Consider the following 6,723-nt stretch of genomic DNA (forward strand, 5'->3'; position numbering starts at 1 on the left):
CTCATGAAATACTGCAAGTAAGGTTCAAATGTTTTGTATGCTGTAAAATTGAATGATGGTGGTCCATTGTTTAGTCCAAAATTCATAACTGTAGATGCAAAAGCACCCCACTCTATCATAAAAGCTGTTTTCTGTTGATCCTTTTCAGCCACCTGAATATGATTGTACCCTTAAAAACCATCCAAAAAGCTGTGCATTTCTTTCCTTGCTACAGTATCCAATATGGCATCACAAAATGGCATTGGAAAAGGATCTGTAATAGTGGCTGCATTCAACTTTTTGTAATCAACACAAACTCTGATTTTTTCATTTTTCTTGGACACCACAATGATTGGTGACAACCATGTAACCTCATGAGTTGGTTTGATAAACCCAACATCTAATAGCTTATCAATCTCTTGCTTAACCTGTTCTACAAGATTTGGATTCATTTTATATCTTTGTTACAAAATCCGAGCTACATCCTCCTTCAGATTAATATGATGATGATGTAAATCAAGATCTATACCTTTCTCTGCAGAATAGTCCCATGCAAAAACATTTTTGTACTCCTTCAAGAACTGAAACAACTCATGCAAAAGTTGTCCATTTATATGAATACTAGCTTTAACAATTTTGGGATCCTCTTCAGTACCCAGATTGAGGTTCTTTAACTCATCTTGCTTTACTAATCCTCCAGATCTTTTATTATTAATCTTTTCAACCAAATCTCTTGCTTGCTTTTCCTTCAGCTGCAAAGATTCCTTTGAATTAGGAATCGAATTCCAATCCACCATCTACATTAACTCTGATCCCTGTATTATGTGTCCAGGTACTAAATCAGAATCTTCCCATTCTACCTCTTCATCCTTCTGCAAAATACCTTCAACATCAACTTCAAATACTAGTATAATGGTTGGATTTTCTTTTAAGAATGCTTCTTCTTCATCATCTTCCACTTCCTCAGCTAAATTTGATTGTTTGAACATACAATGGTTTTTTCTTAAAAGGAACGTTCTTTCTTCCAAGCATAGGAATTGCAATTCCATGCTTCCCTTTCTTTATAACAACTTCATTTTCACCCCAATATTGCTTGACTTTAGCTAATCTAAACCAGGGCCTCCCCAACAACATATCATAGGAGGTATCACCTCTCTCCATCTTCAACACAACAAAATTCACCTTGAACTGAATTCGTGCAATTTAAATAGATTCCTGCCTCAATATTCCTGATGGTTGAACTCGCCTCTGATTTGCCATCTTCACCTGAAATGGTGCTGGATGCAATTTGCCCAGCTTCATTTTATAATACACGGACTTAGCCAAGATGTTGGCTCCATATCCTCTATCCAACAATACTTCATTAAACAAAGTGTTGTGAAATACCACCTTTATAACTGAAACTACAAAGTCAACATCTGTTGGATCAACGTTGTTCACTACTGGCTGAAGTATGCTATTTGTCTGAATTGGATACTCCCTTGATAGCAATCTATTCAACAATTTTTCTTTGAAGGCTAGAACCATACATAATAACTGATCCAAAGACATCTCCAATGGAGAATTTATTAATGCTTCAAACGAACCCTTGTCATTTTTTTTTGGTTAAAAGTGTCTCATGGTGTTGTTGCCATTGATCCCCCTAAATATTTGAAGTAATGTCATCCACATTCTGATTCTTCTGATCCTTTTGCACCTGTTTCTGAACTTGGTCTCTGATTCCTTTTTGTTCCTTCCAATCAATAGGACCTTTAGCCTTAGACCTAGTAACAACCATTACATCTATCTCTTGGTTCTCTCCACATTGATTACAATCACAAGCCCATTGATCACAATGCTCTTGAGATTGAAGCTCGAGATTTTTACCTAGTAATACGTCTGATGTTTGTTGCTCATCAATGTCAATTATTATTCCATTTGCTTGAGCTGGTGTATGATGTTGGTGCTGCTACTGTTGGTTAGCCTGCTGATTATCTTGATTGTAGGATACAATTGGCATTCCTCGCTCCTCTCTATGCTTGACCCACAAACCAAAATTCAGACCAACCCAATGATCTTTTACTAAACAATACACACATGGCATTATGCTTGGTGGTCTTCTCTAATTATTATCCTGATTTCTCCAAGGTGGTCGTGGAGGTCTAGGAGGTCTCTGAAATGGTGGCCTCTCTCCAAATGGAGCTATTTGATTAGTTTCAGCATCTGTTAGCAGCATGCTAACACAAATACCACGAATACCATTTTTTAGAGCTCCCATGTAAAAAAACTTATTATTTTTTATAAATCGGGAATATTGTAACTCCTATTTTTTGGATGAACCTTGTAATTGATGAGCTGAGGCTACAAGCTTCCAGATTGTATCAACCTGTCATTGCTTATCTTTAGTTAGAGCTCCCAGATTTAGTTTTGACCACCAAAAACCTTGGCTAAGGTATAAAATCCAATTTTTGTAAGTTTTGGATAATGAAATACAACGTGAGCTAACGGCATTCACCTCTCTCCTTCTTGCGCTTCCTACTCCCTCCCCGGTTGTCACATTGCAGTCGCGTTTGTTGCATTGCAACCATAGGTAAGAGCTCTACGCATTGACGTAAACACATCACAGTAATTCGTAGCTTTTGGCGTCACCGACCTGCGGCCTAATTTCATCATAAGTAGGAATTTACACTTCACAATCAAAAACTAAGCATAGGCGACGTATTGGGGCATCATTGCTAAGCATTTAGATGCATTCTAGATCGAAAACGACTAGGTCAAAAATCCATTGTTATTAATAATCGCGATTTTGGCACTTGACCTAAAGTAGGGTTTGAGATTATAAACATGTGTGCTTAGGTATTGTAAACTTTTCATAGAAGTTTCATTACGTTTGGATGTCCTTTGATGCTATAACGGATGTGATTTTTTTGCCAATGAGCGATTGGCTTTTGGTGATTTCAGTTCCTTGAGTGTACTTGAATTAGATGCAAGTTGTTAGTTGTTTTCTGAGAGATTGACAACCTCTTATTGTAGTTTTAACGAGAACCACGATTAAATTGTCAATCCATGGGATGAAGCTGATTCGACTAGTTCATAGAGACTACCTAAATATTTGAAGTAATGTCATCCACATTCTGATTCTTCTGATCCTTTTGCACCTGTTTCTGAACTTGGTCTCTGATTCCTTTTTGTTCCTTCCAATCAATAGGACCTTTAGCCTTAGACCTAGTAACAACCATTACATCTATCTCTTGGTTCTCTCCACATTGATTACAATCACAAGCCCATTGATCACAATGCTCTTGAGATTGAAGCTCGAGATTTTTACCTAGTAATACGTCTGATGTTTGTTGCTCATCAATGTCAATTATTATTCCATTTGCTTGAGCTGGTGTATGATGTTGGTGCTGCTACTGTTGGTTAGCCTGCTGATTATCTTGATTGTAGGATACAATTGGCATTCCTCGCTCCTCTCTATGCTTGACCCACAAACCAAAATTCAGACCAACCCAATGATCTTGTACTAAACAATACACACATGGCATTATGCTTGGTGGTCTTCTCTAATTATTATCCTGATTTCTCCAAGGTGGTCGTGGAGGTCTAGGAGGTCTCTGAAATGGTGGCCTCTCTCCAAATGGAGCTATTTGATTAGTTTCAGCATCTGTTAGCAGCATGCTAACACAAATACCACGAATACCATTTTTTAGAGCTCCCATGTAAAAAAACTTATTATTTTTTATAAATCGGGAATATTGTAACTCCTATTTTTTGGATAAACCTTGTAATTGATGAGCTGAGGCTACAAGCTTCCAGATTGTATCAACCTGTCATTGCTTATCTTTAGTTAGAGCTCCCAGATTTAGTTTTGACCACCAAAAACCTTGGCTAAGGTATAAAATCCAATTTTTGTAAGTTTTGGATAATGAAATACAACGTGAGCTAACGGCGTTCACCTCTCTCCTTCTCGCGCTTCCTACTCCCTCCCCGGTTGTCACATTGCCGTCGCGTTTGTTGCATTGCAACCATAGGTAAGAGCTCTACGCATTGACGTAAACACATCACAGTAATTCGTAGCTTTTGGCGTCGCCCACCCGCGGCCTAATTTCATCATAAGTAGGAATTTACACTTCACAATCAAAAACTAAGCATAGGCGACGTATTGGGGCATCATTGCTAAGCATTTAGATGCATTCTAGATCGAAAACGACTAGGTCAAAAATCCATTGTTATTAATAATCGCGATTTTGGCACTTGACCTAAAGTAGGGTTTGAGATTATAAACATGTGTGCTTAGGTATTGTAAACTTTTCATAGAAGTTTCGTTACGTTTGGATGTCATTTGATGCTATAACGGATGTGATTTTTTTACCAATGAGCGATTGGCTTTTGGTGATTTCAGTTCCTTGAGTGTACTTGAATTAGATGCAAGTTGTTAGTTGTTTTCTGAGAGATTGACAACCTCTTATTGTAGTTTTAACGAGAACCACGATTAAATTGTCAATCCATGGGATGAAGCTGATTCGACTAGTTCATAGAGACTACCTAAATATTTGAAGTAATGTCATCCACATTCTGATTCTTCTGATCCTTTTGCACCTGTTTCTGAACTTGGTCTCTGATTCCTTTTTGTTCCTTCCAATCAATAGGACCTTTAGCCTTAGACCTAGTAACAACCATTACATCTATCTCTTGGTTCTCTCCACATTGATTACAATCACAAGCCCATTGATCACAATGCTCTTGAGATTGAAGCTCGAGATTTTTACCTAGTAATACGTCTGATGTTTGTTGCTCATCAATGTCAATTATTATTCCATTTGCTTGAGCTGGTGTATGATGTTGGTGCTGCTACTGTTGGTTAGCCTGCTGATTATCTTGATTGTAGGATACAATTGGCATTCCTCGCTCCTCTCTATGCTTGACCCACAAACCAAAATTCAGACCAACCCAATGATCTTGTACTAAACAATACACACATGGCATTATGCTTGGTGGTCTTCTCTAATTATTATCCTGATTTCTCCAAGGTGGTCGTGGAGGTCTAGGAGGTCTCTGAAATGGTGGCCTCTCTCCAAATGGAGCTATTTGATTAGTTTCAGCATCTGTTAGCAGCATGCTAACACAAATACCACGAATACCATTTTTTAGAGCTCCCATGTAAAAAAACTTATTATTTTTTATAAATCGGGAATATTGTAACTCCTATTTTTTGGATAAACCTTGTAATTGATGAGCTGAGGCTACAAGCTTCCAGATTGTATCAACCTGTCATTGCTTATCTTTAGTTAGAGCTCCCAGATTTAGTTTTGACCACCAAAAACCTTGGCTAAGGTATAAAATCCAATTTTTGTAAGTTTTGGATAATGAAATACAACGTGAGCTAACGGCGTTCACCTCTCTCCTTCTCGCGCTTCCTACTCCCTCCCCGGTTGTCACATTGCCGTCGCGTTTGTTGCATTGCAACCATAGGTAAGAGCTCTACGCATTGACGTAAACACATCACAGTAATTCGTAGCTTTTGGCGTCGCCAACCCGCGGCCTAATTTCATCATAAGTAGGAATTTACACTTCACAATCAAAAACTAAGCATAGGCGACGTATTGGGGCATCATTGCTAAGCATTTAGATGCATTCTAGATCGAAAACGACTAGGTCAAAAATCCATTGTTATTAATAATCGCGATTTTGGCACTTGACCTAAAGTAGGGTTTGAGATTATAAACATGTGTGCTTAGGTATTGTAAACTTTTCATAGAAGTTTCGTTACGTTTGGATGTCATTTGATGCTATAACGGATGTGATTTTTTTACCAATGAGCGATTGGCTTTTGGTGATTTCAGTTCCTTGAGTGTACTTGAATTAGATGCAAGTTGTTAGTTGTTTTCTAATAATCGCAATTATTAACTTTCAGCTCAAATTTGACCAAGGTTCATACCATTGACTCATTGCATGTGTACAAACAACTTTTGTAAAGGCACAAAAGATTTGGATCACCAAACTGGCAAAAAACTGGGTAAAAACTAAAGTTTATACTGGTTTTTTGAATCTTGAGTGTAAATTGAAACAAAATTTGTCCAAACTTGATGAAATTTGATTTATAGGCTTATATTGATGTGATAAACATGTGTGTATGCTCAGTTGACCAAAAAGATGCAAAAAGTTGCTAGTTGTAAATAATCACGATTATTTACATCTGCCCCATTTTTCAACTTTTTTAACCAAGTTGGCATACAAGTAGCTTTACCATGTTGTAATAAGCCCACAAACCAAATTTGGTAAAATTTGGATCTTTGGATTGGAAATTGTGACCAAATTTGCAAAGTTAGTCTACGGACCAAAAATTGATGACCATTTGACCAAAACTTGTCCAAATTTGTTGAAACTTGTCTCGGGACCTTAATTTGAGGTGCTTAACAGATCTATGTCAAGGTTGGGACAAAAACTTGCAAAAATATAGCTAGAGTAAATAATCACGATTATTTACATCTGCTTCAAAAGAATTGACAATCTTGCATATTTGAGCATACCACAAGGTCAAGAATAGCAAGTAGACCTCTCAAATCAATTTTGATGAAATTTGAATTGCAAAAGTGAGACTTAAGCCAGATTCTTGAAATCACAGTTTGCAGACACGGAACAGTTGATAAACTTGAACAAATTTTGTCCAAACTTGTTGAAACTTGTCCACATCTTAATAGATTGTATACTTGGCAAACCAAGCCAAAAAGTGTAAAAAACTGACAAAAGTAAATAATCACGATT

The sequence above is a fragment of the Adiantum capillus-veneris genome, chromosome 1, assembly GCF_014529385.1.
Source record: "Adiantum capillus-veneris isolate H3 chromosome 1, ASM1452938v2, whole genome shotgun sequence".
In the NCBI taxonomy this organism is placed as follows: domain Eukaryota; kingdom Viridiplantae; phylum Streptophyta; class Polypodiopsida; order Polypodiales; family Pteridaceae; genus Adiantum; species Adiantum capillus-veneris.